Source organism: Gouania willdenowi, chromosome 6 (genome assembly GCF_900634775.1).
Source record: "Gouania willdenowi chromosome 6, fGouWil2.1, whole genome shotgun sequence".
Classification (NCBI taxonomy): domain Eukaryota; kingdom Metazoa; phylum Chordata; class Actinopteri; order Blenniiformes; family Gobiesocidae; genus Gouania; species Gouania willdenowi.
Genome location: NC_041049.1, coordinates 32,922,646 through 32,937,702, shown reverse-complemented (window position 1 = coordinate 32,937,702; position 15,057 = coordinate 32,922,646). Strand labels below are relative to the sequence as shown.

Genomic DNA, 15,057 nt, shown 5'->3' with positions numbered 1-15,057 from the left:
GTTATTTAAACTGCAGTGGTGCTATGATAAACATGATGAATCAAAAGTTATTGGTTAAACAGAGGAGCATTATTATTATTATTTTTATTTTTGAATTTTGTAATTAGTTTTTAGGTTTAGATTTCTGCAACAAACCATATGATGAATTCCAAACCGTCTGGTTTAAGGGAACACTGTAAAAGTTTAGTACTCTTTCAGAGTCTAAAGGTGCCCAGTTTTTGTCAGTTATGAGTTTATTATTCATCTTATGGACGTTCCTGCTGTCAATTTAATGAAAAAAGTTTCCCCACGTGTCACCACACTTTTACCTACACAGCATTTAATCAAGAAATAAGACTCCATAGTGATACGATGGTGACTGCTTGATAAATGTATTTGCATTCCCTCCTCCAAATTTTTTTGTGCCACACAATGGATCCGCGCACATTAAATATTAATCAGAAACAAAACACGCTAAATGCCTTGTGCTCACACTATGGGGCGAATTCATTAAGATCTGAAATAAAGGGTGGTGAACCAGGTGCGTCCCTACATTTTTTGGTGGTGCTGTTTCCTCACCTCTGTGGGGAATTCACTAACATTGCTTCGCAAATAGGTGCACGTGTAGACGTGGTTGAGGCCGCCCACATTTTGCAGATTCAACATGGGGAGGTGAGTGCACAGAATCACAGAATGACATTTGAGGAAGTGAAGTTGCAGGCAGGTGGACTTCTCTGTCTGCTGCACAAATGAATGTTGAATGTTTGTGCAGCAGACAGAGAAGTCCAACTGCCTCCAATTTAACTTCTTCAAATGTAATTTTGTGCTTCTGTGCACTCACCTCTCCACGTTGAACAAGCAAAATGCTCATTTAAATAGGGAGGTCTCAACCACGTCTACACACGCACCTATTTGTGCCGCAATCTTACTGAATCACCCACAACAGGTAGAGAAACAGTGCCATCAAAGGAAATAGGAACGCACATGGTTTGCTACCCTTTATTTCAGATCTTAGTGAATCCACCCCTAAGTGTTTATCTATTCTGTATTTATTTTTATCTATCATTTCACGTGTGTTATATCTTAGGTAACTGTTTTGATTGAAATCCCATTTTCTAAAAATAAAAGAAATGGTCAAAGACAACAGTATTCATGTTTTTTTGTAAACATCTAAATTGGCCGAGGAATCTACTGCTCTTACATTCCTTGTCAGTAGGAAAAGCTTTGTACTGACAGGACAATATTAGATGAGCTTTTATACAGAGTTGATAACTTTAAAGTAAAATCACATTCACAGGAGATACAGAAAGAGAAGCAAGGATAAGAGAAAAAACAGAAGTCCTCTCTTTCTCTAGAGGACACTGAGCCTGTTACAGCGTAAGCAGTGACCTCTTGGCTTCTGAGGGTGGGGGATGTATGCCTAGGAGACAGACATGAAGATAAACAGGAGCTCAAACAGTACAGAGGATCTCCCTGCAGTTTACACGTATAACCTCCTCCCTCCTTTTCTCTCTCTCACTCGCCCACTTAGTATCAGCTCATCCTTCTCTCACTCACACACTCAGCTGCCGTGCTCTGACAGATGGGGATACACTGCCAAGGAGGACTTAGGGGTAAGAAGAGCGTGTCTCTTTTCTTCTCCGCTGTGCGTTCCGTCTTCTCTGCCCGGCTTCCCTCTTAAGCTGTTTAGTCCTGAGGATGAAGAGGATCTTGTGGTGAGGAAGACGCACAAAGGAAGAGCAAGCAGGAAGCAACAGGGTGGTCAATTCTGTGAGCGGGAGTCAGCAACAAGATCGGAGAAAGGTTAGTGAAAAATCATCTCAGTTGGGCGGTGGTTGACCGGGCTGCCTTACAGCTAGAGATTGTGTGTCTCTTTCATTGGAGTTTACATGTTCTCCTGAAGTGCGAGCAGGATTTCTCCTTGAAGTCTACTCCAGTTTTCTTGCTTCAGCGACATTAACTGGTGGCTGTACATCAAAAGAAGTAGACTGTGTGTGATCTCTGACTGGTGCCCTGTACAGGGCGTCTTAAGAGACAGCACTCCGAATCCTGAGTGGGATTTCCTACTATTTAGGATTAATGGAATGCTTCCTCAGATATAATAATAGTCCTTTCCATGTTTCGCTTCAGTTTTTGGAGAAAGAATAAAAGTTTGAGCTCACTAGTTAATGTTTTTTTTCCCCAAACCTCCAGGTGGGTCACTGAAGTTTTGCTTCAGGTCAACAATGCTTTGTTATTTCTATAACATAACTCATGCTCCTTAATTACTTATCGTCTACTCTTGGAAAGGCAAATAAAATAAATTGCAAATAATGCTGTTAACTAGCATGCATGGAGCATGATAGGATTTGTAAAGAGAGAGAGGATCCGAGGATGACGGAGACTCCCTTTGTTCCTTCGTATAAAATCCTGTTTTTCAGTAAAAATTCTCCCGCCTGCGCGTCTGTGTGAAAACCGGCTCAGGGACAGCAGCTGAGATTGTTCCTATCAGTGTGTGTGTGTGTGTGTGTGTGTGTGTGTGTGTGTGTGTGTGTCTCAAAGGTGAGCATCTTTAATTACTACAAGCAAAATAAGTAGTTTCAACACATAATTTATCAAAGAAAGACAATAGAAATGAAAAATGATTGTGAAACACTACAACTGCTCCTTCAAAGCCTTTTAGAATGAATGTACAGCTACAAATGACAAAGAATAATCTCCTGGAGGAACCTGCCTTTGTTTGGTTTATTTACCTCCAGCATGAGCTGAACTGCTCTGCTTCAACAATATAAAAATAGAACCAACAGTGTTAAGTTTCCTAGACTAATTCCAATCGCAGTTACACCAGCTACACTGTTTTACCTCACCTAATATATTATGTAATTAAATACAACCAGTCAGGGTGACTAAATATATGACTGAAATGCCATCAAAGACTAAAAATAATCATAACTAATTTCATCCAACTAGTGGCAGATTTTTAGAGGTAATATTTTTCGCTCCTTATTTAGCATTAGCTTCTGTAACTTTGTTGTTAGTTTGTCTGGACTTTTTACTATTATATTGTTACTGGTAATGGAGAAGTCCCCAGTATTTCATCCAATAACAGACCGTTGGATCACCGGGTACAGAACTGTCTTTTTGAACACATGAGAACACAATATTTAATGTAAATCAGGTACATCCTTGCACTGTCACTTACTAGTTTGCTAAAGTTTCCCTTTTTTGTATTATACCTTTTTCAATAATGTTCTTTAAAAAGATTAATAATAAATCAATCTTACTGAAGTAACGCAGAAATATCAACACCAAAAGTTAATGAAATATTTCACTGGCATATTAAAATAGTCACAATTTTATTGGAATAAACCCACAATAAAGGGCAATATTTCACTGTACTACACTTATTCTGTGGTATCTGGAAACTTTAAGAGTCCCTCTTCTAAGTTGTGGAGGTAGCGTGGTGGAATAACATGGAGTGCATCTTTTAATTCCAGTAACTCATTCGACTCTGTTCCCAAAGTGTGTCAATGAGCGTCATGTTTGTGTCCTTTGTTCCTACTGCTTGATCATGAGCTAAAATACAGTATGTGGCTGATTAGTATATCTTGATGATATTGTGACACATTGAAATAAAATACATTTTCAAGTGTTGGAAGAAAAGCAGATTGAACCGGAGGAAAGGGAGCAGAGAGCTCTGTCACCACTGTAAACAATGGAGAGCATTTATTCTGGACCTTCTGTGTTTTGACACAAAAGGAGTCATTGCATAAGCCTGCTGTCGCTCCATTTGTGGTGTGGCTCCATATTCAGCGTGTTTACAGAGAAACCTTCTAAAGATCTGCCAGCTGCAGATGAAAGTCTCATCGGTCATCATGTCTTTGAGCCATCACCTCCCTAGGAGCAAGCACTCATCAGCAAGGTCGTGTCAGCTTGTTCTGTCCATCAGTCAGCACTTGAAGAGCGTTTCCCATGTCACCTTGTCTCTGACACGAACTCACTTTCTACAGGAACACTTATGTGGAATCCATTAGTGGTTTGCTGACTTCTGCAGCAAGGAAAAGTCTTTGACATTGAAAGGGTATCACAGTATATACACACACACACACACACACACACACACACACACATACACAAACACACACATTTATTTCCTAGTCTGTAAAAATGGACACATAATCTACTCAATTAAAATGAGAAAACAATTTTCCCTCAACCTGTTGGAGTTAGTATTTTGGTTGTTATAAAATGTACCATTAGGTTAAATGTATGGTATTTATACTTAGTATATAATTAGCAAGATTTCATATTTCACTTAGACCTCTTAACTTGTTCTGTGGTATCTATAAACTGGAAGGTTCAACATTTTAAATCATCTTTAAAATACTGGTACTGCCATCAATAATATTAATAATATCCTGGATAGAGGTCCTCGAGCTGTAGTTTGAGGTCCGTGAAATATATATACAGTATTTAAAAATATATATAGAATTCTTGTATCAGTGTATAACTATACATGGGAACCAATGCACCTACAAAACAAACATAATCTACATTTACAGTCTATGAATACTGAATACTGAAGATTAATTCACTGGGTTCGGGTAAAAAAACTTAATTTCTATCATTTTAGATGGGATCGGACGCTGCGCGGTAAATGAACAGTCAGGTGATGCGTTTTGATTATCGCGAGAATGATGCACTAATGGATGCTGAGGAGGTGAATGGAAGGCTGGCCTCTGGTACATAATTTAACAATCAACAGTTAAATTCAAAAGCACTAATGAACATCAGACAGACATGAAGTTTGACTGTTTCTCTGTGTGTGTGTGTGTGTGTGTGTGTGTGTGTGCGTGTGTGTGTGTGTGTATGTGTGTGTGCACATGTCTGCTTTACACATGGAGAGCAGACCGGAAAGGTGCACCATTCAAGACTGTGTGAGCCTCGTAACCAATGGTACAGTAAAATAATGATTAAAAATATGAGGAAAATGAAAAGCCAATAAAAACACCTGTTTCTGAACAAGCCTGAGTAGCAGAGTGATTCAAAATCAATTTGCAAAAATCATATTTACAGTAAAAATATATATATTATATATATACAGTATATATTCTAATAATGGACAGTAGAATGTAAGAACATGCATACATAAGAATGGCTTTACTGTACAATGACAGCTTTGTTAAACCTCGGTTTAGGAATGTTAATAATATTCAATTCGATTGTAAGAGCAGCATATTACAATTATTTAAAGAAGTTTAATGATGAAGACAAACATTTCCTAAAGGAAATATGAATCAAACATTATTATAGAAAAGACGTTTCTTGCCTATAACTATCAATCAATCAATCAATCAATCAATCAATCAATCAATCAATCAATCAATCAATCAATCAATCAATCAATCTTTTATTTGTATAGCGCCAAATCATAACCAATGGTATCTCAAGACACTTTACAGTAGAGCAGTCTTAAGGACGGACTCTTCATTTTATGGATACACACATATGCATATATACGTATATACACATACATATGTATCCCACACCCAACATGAATTCATCATGGCGGCAAGGAAAACCTTCTGTTAAGCAGCAGGAACCTTGTGTGGATCCCATTCCTATGATGAACAGCCATCCACGTTATGCTGTGTTGGGTGTGTGCAGAGGAAAGGGTGGAGACAGAGTTGTTGAGACTCTGTAACTCCACACTAAGGATCCCACGGACCTACAAGACAAAAGCCAGAAGGAGTACAGGAGCAAACACACAAGGGAAGAAGCAGACATAGAGGGAGTGTTAGAGAGAGGAATGGGACCCTCTCCGGTCCCTCTCTAGCCTAAATGACCTCTCTCTAGAAACTATTCTCCATAGCACATTTTATACCTGACAGGATATTTATTCTTTGCCTATTTTATTTTACAGATACATGTGAGCAATGGTATCATAAGAAGTGTCTTGGCATGGATGAAGAACAACTTTGAAAAGCCAGGGAAAAGAATTGGGACTGTGCCCTTTGCACTTAGAATGGAAAAAGAGACGATTTCTTGATTATTGGGGCGGTGGTGTCGTAACGGCTTAGTAAGCGGGCTAGCAATCAGAAGGTCACTGAGTCAAATTCATCGTAGGTCATCATTGTGGGATGTTAACCAAGTCCCTTAACTCTATCTGCTTATGTTGCACTCACTTTGGATAAAAGTGTCTGCTAAATGTAATTGTAAGTGTGTAAGTGTGCAGGAAAATGGAGAAAATAAATTTAAAACAAAATTTAACACATTGCCTTCAGCAATCAGTTTTGCTTCAGATGATGCTAAAGCTACCCAGGGACTCATGACTAAAATTAGTAACACCATCACTATCACCAGGTAATTTTTACCCAATAGTTTATACCCAAAAAAAATAAATAAAAAAACTGGTAATCAAAATACTTTATAGTAGCCTGTTTTTTACTGGGTATGTTATATTGTATCACAAACAGCCATGTCAGATGTGCCTCTCCAGATGTGAGAATGAAGTGCTTGTACATTCAGAGAGGCAGCTCGTGACCGCTGGCTGGCAGATTCCCTCAAGGAGAAAATTCCCAACTGAGGAGAATTTGAATTCTAGAACAGATTGATCAAACTAGTGTCAAATGTTGAGAGTAGCCAGAGGCACACAATTTTTATGGTGCTTGATTCTCCAACATAAAAGTCAGCTTGATTGGCTTAATGTAGTTGTGGTTATCATCATCACAAGGATGGCTAGAGTGAAGAAAACCCCTTCCAGACACTGTGAGCTACACTTTCTTCTACTCACTCTTTTTCCTGCTGCAAAAGCAGACAATAGAGGAAGGCTGTGTTTGTTGATCACACAATCAAAAGGTCATTTTCCAGTGGAAGCTGGCCTTTTGGCAACCTGTCCAGCAGAAACACAGCACCGCCATGTATTCATGATTATTATTATTATTATTATTATTATTATTATTATTATTATTATTATTATATGAAGATTGTTACACAGCAAGTATATATATATATATATATATATATATATATATATATATATATATATATATATATATATATATAGTAAAAACTAAAATGGGTGCTTACACTCAACACGCGGGAGCTGAAGGAAACAGGTAGTTAGTACATGAATCTTACTTTGTAATATAGTTGGAACACATAATTTGAAATTGAACCCTTAGAGACAGGGAGCTATAGGAAAATACATCACAACACTGTAAGAACTCCCCAGGAGTTATTTAAACAGGCACATACTTAGAGAAGAAACAACAGGCTACAGCTTGGGTAAAGGAGCTGGTCCTCAGAAAGAGAAGCCTGTGTGGCAGCTTCTAACGTTTGGTGTCAAAAAACGTCCAGAATAATCCTGTTTATTTTAGGTACATCCACATAACGCACTGAAGCTGGTGCTTCAGGGGACAGAGAATGTTTGGTGGCACAGCAGTTAACTGTGTTTTTTCTAGCTAAGGTTTGGTTCTATATTTATTTGAGGGCATAGTTTTAAGATCAAGCCCAACAAATAGAAGATGTCTGGAACACAAGGAGCTATGAGTGATGCATCATTTGTATTGTGAAACATTTCATATTCTCAATTAGTTTTTAGTGGGCATCTCTACAGTTCTGGCTCCTCTTAACTCACCACTGTTAGGACGAAGGGTAACACGGCTACCAAGGTTTTATTAATGTTTGAATGGAGAAGTACTGCAAAAAGGAAAAAAAGCCATACAAACAGTCTGTAAAACTTTTTTTTTTTTTTTTTTCCATGTACACATTCAAAGAGTTGGGAAACAATTTTGCTTTTATTGCATTGAAAACATCTTGTCTCAAGGAGTTATGCAATGGAACTGATCCAAAACTGCAAATAAAACAGATTACATCATTTATTAGAAACGCTAACAGAAAAAGATCATTGAGCTTTTTTAGTAATGAAATTTTTCTTCAAAAAATTGAAAACCCTCTGTAAAATGCCATTGTTTAACCAACAGTGAAAAATTGATCCCAGGGGGAAATGACTTTTGTTACAATGTTACATGTAGAAATGATCACAAGGTGAAATAAACACCAACAAAAGATACATATATGATTAAAAAGTAAAGTAAAAATCAGGCTTCACTAAGGATGTAGCGGTTTTGTAAATACCAAGGTATCTTCGTTTTGAAAGTCTTGCGATAATACCGTGCCATGTGACGGTGACATGTACTGAGTGTGCATCGTACTGAGATTGTATATGCGCATATATGCATACATGCGCACTACTGAAAAATGAGTTTTTGCTCAAAAAATTATTCATTTTTGTTTATTTTTGTTTTCAAAGTGAACGAACACGTGTTTTATTTGTTTATTGGATAAGGTTAGGGTTAGGTTAGGTTAGGGTTGAGGTTATAATCTCATTATGGAGGTAAACTCAGTACGTGACAACGGTACCAAAACGAGAACTCGGAGTACTCCCGCTAGTGTAGTTATTTCCGGCGCTATTGAGTGGGCCGTTCTGAGAAGCAAACAACATCTCCCATGATCCCCTGTGCAGTGCATGGGATCATGGGAGAAATCACAGAGAGGGAGCATAGTGGAAAACTTAAAGTAATTGAACCTCCTACAAAGTTTAAATCGGAGGTATGGACGAATTTTGGTTTTGCGGTAAACAAGAATGATAGAGGAGAAAGCAGAAAATGTTAAACCTGCTCGTGCACAAAAAGATATTGGACGTTGTTACGTTCATTATAGCTCGCTCAATATGCTTGAGCACTACCTGGAGCAGGGGTGTCCAATTCCGGTCCTCGAGGGCCACTATCCAGCATGTTTTAGATGTTTCCCTCTTCCAACACACCTGATTCAAATGATTAGGATCGTTATCAGGCTTCTGCAGAGCTGGATGAGGAGTTGATCATTTGAATCAGGTGTGTTGGAAGAGGGAAACATCTAAAACATGCTGGATAGTGGCCCTCGAGGACCGGAATTGGACAACCCTGACCTGGAGCAACAACAGGAAGTCGCTACAGCCCTGTTAAGTGAAGACGGAGTGCATGCTAGTTTTTCTAGTGGCGAGTGATATATTGTGAGTGAATCAGGGAGTTCACAAACATTGTCAGTATGTTGTATCATTTCTTTTTGTTTGTTTTCAAGATTTGTGATTTGGCCATATTGCACCATCGGCCCCTCCGGCCACCACCAACACTCGCTCAAACACTACATTTATACTAGGCAATGTGGGTGAAGTGTCTTGCCCAAGGGCACAATGACTGTCCCCCGCTGTGGCACTTGGAATTCTCAGTGGTCTCCCATCCAACTATACTAGGCCCAAATCTGCTTAGCTTCTGCGATATATCGAGATTGGGCAAAGACAGGTTGGTACGGCCAATGTGATTGGAACAATGTGGCCAATGTGATTGGAACATTGGAGCATAATGTTTATGTTCAATTACAGTAAGTGTTTATCCTTAACATTCCTGGCACTTAATTTACCACACTATGGCATTTTTCCAAGTCATCTTTTTTTTTAATACCGCAATAATACCGTACCATGCCCTTAATACCGTGATGATGTCGTTTTTTACATTTCTTCATCTTCAAAATATTGCACAGAATACATGATTTACTAACTATCAGTACTTTATTTATTGAGTTACTTGGACACCCTCAAATAGAAAACTACACATATTTAGTCCTTACCATGGACCTTATCAAAATTAAAGGATGAGTCTGTTTAAAAAACAGCATCATCCTTTTTCACTTTGGTACAGGATGACAAAATAGTGTCATCCAAGGCTTTTTTCTTTGAGGTGTTTCAGGCCAAATGAGATAAATTTAGTTTTTGTCCTGGTTTAGAAGTAGTAATTTAATCCTTCTATATCAATCAGGCTTCCTATTCTACTACATTGTGCATCCTAATAAGGCTTCCCAAAGGATGCATTCCAAATAAAAAAATACGATCAGCATTTTACCGTAGCCATCTGCCACCCCAAAGAATTGTCTTCCATCTTCTCCACCCTACCGACTTCTTTCCGATCAGTGAATGAGAGCAATGTTCCAGATTCTACTTAACAGGCACTTTACTAGAAACGGGATTCCTTGTGTATCACCATCCGGAAATTATTGAAAGTGCAGGAAATGTGCTGGAAATAGACATACAGGAACCCGAAGGAAAAATGATGGCAACAACTGGTATAAAACCCAAAATATTAAATCTGAACTTTTTCCTCAAAGAAAAACAAACAAAAAAACTTGCATGTTTTTGTCTGACTATACTTTACAGCTCTAGAGGAAGTGCACTCATTCATGTTATTAACTATTAATTGTTTGTTTGCAATTTAAAATGGATAACACAAGAAAAGAAAGAAAGAAAGAAAAAAAGAAAGAAAGAAAGAAAGAAAGAAAGAAAGAAAGAAAGAGTGATAGGTAAGAGATAAGTCTTTATAAACAATACAAAGACTAAAGTTCAGTTTGGAGGTGGGGTTAGTTTGAGCTCCCACCACACTGTTTAATATTTGATACTGATTTATTGTCCCACCTTTGAACATTTTATGTTTTAATATGACTCTAATAAGCCAGCCCTGCTATCCATTAAGCTAGAGTGGGGCATGCACAACATTTTTCTAAATCTGAAGAAATTTTTTATGTTACAGATCCCACACATAAACATAAAAAATCTGGTATAGAACAGTTTTGATCATACCATGTGTAGTGTGATACAATATACAGTACACCACACACAACAAATTCAATCCCACCAATGATCTTCTTTTAAGCCATAAATCTTGCGTAATTCAACAACATCTAACAACGTGATCTAATGCAGCATTCCAAGCAACTCGAAATATGGGATTTTTCTACCTTCTACATCAGAAAGTGACTTGGAACGCCATCTGAAGTCGGAACTCTTATTCGGTAAAGTCGAGAAAAAAAATCTAAGCTATGGTCGTAAATATTGAAGAAGGCCATACCACATCTCGAAGCCAATAATCGGGACAAATTCCCTATTAAAACTCATTAGATTACATGTAAATGTGTTACGTAATTAGATTAGAAATTGTGAGTTACTGTAATTCTTTACAGTTAAAATTGAAGTAGTTGATAATTGGATTACAGGTACATCGTTTAGATCAATAGATTATGTGATGTTACTTCTCTGTTTCACTGATTTATTCACTCTCAACATGGCTATATGATGCATTTCCCATAAGCCCTGATGTGAATAGAAAAAAAAAACCTATTTGCATTAGCCACTAATGTCGGAAGACAAGCAGCGGGAAAAAAGAAGTCGAACAGGATGCAGAGCTGGAGCCCAAATTGATAAGAATGCGTTCGTTGAGTGGTCTCTGCAGGGCAGACCACATACGATGCAGTGAGAAGAAGGCTTGAAAAAACTTGCTCCATCTGGAAATATTTTCCGCTGAAGAGTGACAAAGTTTTACAAACTTTCAGGCTATATTTCAACCAAGCAAAACCTCATTAAACAGCAACTGGACGTCAGAACACAGGCTAGATGAAGTTTGTCAAAAATGCCTGTGAAACAGACCACAGCACTGATAATCTGACCCTCACAGGACAAGGCTCTGCGTCTTCTTGCCTGTTTGTGACGTACCCTCGTACAGGCTGAATGATGATTGGCTGAGCTGCAGTAGGGCAGAGTGCCGATGCTAACCTATTATCGTTTAGCGCTGAGTCACATTTCTGAACAATGGCGGAATTTAAAGCCAACTGTTGCTACAACAAGTGAAAACCCCATCAGAAACATTTATTGTGCATCTCTAAGCCAAGTAGCGACACTAAGGTAGACTCAGCCAGACGTTAATTCCATAACATTGATTTGGGATACACACTTAAAAAAATCCATTCGAACAAAAATTGAAGTGTGAATGTGAGGACCGCTTCAAACCGAGCTGCTATGAGAGGGAACTGTGGGCTAAGCTAATGGGCATGAAGCCAAAGTTACATCTCAAACCAGACGCTGTCACGACCGAATTTCTTTACAGAAAGTCCTGCAATACAGCTTGTAAACAGACTTGTTCAGAGCACTACTTAGTTTCCGCTTACTTTGGATACTATAAGTGACTGTCATGTCATCATATTTCCTTTTTTTTAAGTCAAAGTCATAATCTTAAGTGGCTTAAACTGAAAAAAGGGCAATTGGTAAGGTTCAAAAGTGTGACTCTTCAATTGCAGGAGACAGTAAAAGGTCTCAATTGCTGCCATAAAATGTAGACATACAATTTTATACAAAAAAAAAATGTTATGCAAAGATTTTTATGTATTTTTTTTTTTTTAAGATTGTCATGATGACACTTGGTTTGGTTTTACATTTAGACTAATATTGCATTCTATTGGCAGAGTAGATATCTGCACAACTTTTTGTATTTTAATTTACTTGAGTTGAAAATGTTATACCCAGAGTATGCCCACAGTTAGTCAAATAAAAGTGTTATTTTTTTTCTGTCTTTTTTCTCTATCATGAGCCCAGTATTGTATATTGTCTTGTCTCATGAACTTAGATTTTTGTCCCACCCTTATCCTTAACCCATTGGAAATGTGCTCACCAATGACCAACCTTTGGGTACAGACCCACAGGTTGTGAACCTGTTATATGGACTCCACATGTGAATTGTGTTCCTTTCATTTATTTGACTAGTGTCTTATAGCTACCCAAATGTTTCAACAAGTTTTAGGTGTCTGATACTTTGGGGGGAGGAACTGTGCTATGGATCAATGAAGGAAAGTAGGCTGTGATAAATCATGCTGTCTTCCGTCTCATCCTAGCCCTCTGCACTGGGATGCACTGTGATAACTCAGCAACGCACTGAAATCAGTTGAAAGCTTTGATCAATTTCCAAATGTATGTTACAAACATGTTGTGAGGGTTGGATCAGAGTGTGGGGGAGGTACTAGTAAAGGGAACAAAGCAGAGCCTTGAGAGAGCTGTACTGTTGGAGTACAAAAATGTCGTTTAAAACCAGTTCGGATAAAATACGGCTGGGGATGCGGAACATCTCCACAACAAATAGCACGTACCACGGAGAATTCATTCTAATGACTCTGTTCCACTGAGTAAAACAAGGTCTCCGAGAGGCTCTTGACATCCGCTCATAGAATATCCATGTCAAATTACAGCCTGATTCAACGTGAATTAACGGTGGAGTAGCCATTTAAAAAATGGGGGCCCCCAGTGACACATAGTAATGGGCCACCTTTCATATATTGGTATGTGTCAATGATTTGGTACCAACAACTGTCGCAATATTTGACTCACAAATAAATGAGAAAACGACTTCAATGGAAATTACCGGAAAAAAGGGGAGTGGGCCCCTAATCGAATTGTGTAAGGGATAATTGTAATGAATTACCTTTGAAACAATATGTTACACAACTATGTTCCCATAAATTTGGAAATTACCGAAATGGGGGGTGGGCCCCCTAGTCCCATTTTAAAAAAATGGGCTCCGAGCATCTCATCATATTCATTCATAGAGTATTCATACCAAACTGCATTCCAATCTAACGAGAACGAACGGAGGAGTAGTCATTTGAAAAATGTGGCACCATTTATATATTGGTATGTGCCAATGATTCTGTACCACCAACCGTCGTAATATTTGACTCACAAATAAATGAGAAATTGACTTTTTTTTTTCCTTTTGGGGCCCAAAATCAAAAATCGGGTTCTGAGCGTCGATGCGTACACATCCATAGATTATACCTTCCAAATCTCAGCCCGATCCGTTCACAAATAACAGAGGAGAAGCAATTTTAACTAGAGTACACAACAACAAGAACAACAACAAGTTGTGTGGCGTTTTGTGTCCGGTAGCCCGGCCTAACAAAGACTGGTACATGAATAGAAACTCAAACAAGCACTGTGGAGAAAATTGACTAACAAAACAAAAATGAACTATGATACAGTAAATGTCTGGCAGGTAGAGGGGTAATACAGGATAAAACAACAAGGCCACAGTGAACATCCGCTCCTTATATAGTGCAGGAGAGGTCATTGCTACACAGGATCACCTGTGTAAGACAAGAGAGAGGAGGTTAATGAACTCACTAAGCAGATTCAAACAGATATGACATAGTCCAACCAACAAGACTAAAACATTTTCTGGAGTGAACTAAGGATCTACAGAAGTTAAATAAAAAAAACCCACAGCGAAAAAAATAGAAAACTTTTACTTAGACAAAGCTGATAGTCAATACCATCCAGGTCCTGCATACATCCTTATCATGACGCCAGAGCTTCTTTCATCCATTTCAACAGTTTTAGCTGTTGGCTGGGCCTACAATGTTTTCCAGTTTGATAACCATGCATATCTGCTACTTTCTGGACATGGCAGATATCAAATCTTTGGAGGACTTGTCAGTCAGTGCTGTTGCAGGGGGAAAAAGGGGGGCGACTCAATATTAGAGAGGATCAGTTACAGTATTTGAAAATCTAAACCATACATTTGTTGCTTCAAATCTTCTCGTCTAGCACCAGAATCTCAAAAATAGTCCCCATTTAGGACTTTAAAGAGTCCGTTAATGCTGATGAGCTTAGGGGAAACAGATATATTATACTTTAGGGTGATCATTGAGTCAAAGGACACATGCAAACATTAAGACACACATTTATAATCCTGTAAATAATTAATTCTTTACCACTTTAAAAAGCTGTGTGCAGGTCCTGTGGCCTGAGCTTTAGATTATTTCTTTGAATGGGTCAGTGTTGCAAAGAGCAGGTACGACAGTGACAGGAGGTGAGGTTACCAGAGGCAGGTCTACTGATAAAGACTTTCCATTCCTCTCAGATTACAGAGTGAACTGAAAGATGAGAACTGAGCTGTTGAAGAGTTTACAGTGTTTGTATTGTGAGATGACAAAAGCTAGCAATGCCACTGTGCTGTCAGTTCTAATGTGCAAAGCTTCATGAAGCACACTTCACTTCACACATGACACATACAGGACTTCACTTGTTTCTGTTGTATCTAATTAAACAGCTGCCTAATTGCTTTCGGTTTGGATAAAGGCAAAACTGTCAAATTGACAGCTTCCAAGATACAGTCACCTAAATCTCAATTAACCTTATTTTTTTCTTCCTCTCGCAGCTTCATTAATAAACAAACATATTTTTTC

At 38.3% G+C, this 15,057-nt stretch overlaps 1 protein-coding gene across 2 annotated transcripts in view; it reads left to right on the top strand.

Moving 5' to 3' along the window:
- The first annotated feature begins 1,487 nt into the window (after positions 1-1,487).
- Positions 1,488-15,057, top strand: part of shisal1b (shisa like 1b) — an 81,453-nt gene continuing 67,883 nt past the window's right edge. Inside the window, exon 1 of one of the 2 annotated variants that reach the window (XM_028451516.1) lies at positions 1,488-1,782. The gene's annotated coding sequence lies outside the window, so the exon portion shown is untranslated. The remainder of the gene's footprint in view (positions 1,783-15,057) is intronic. The other variant, XM_028451517.1, reaches the window with a different exon arrangement.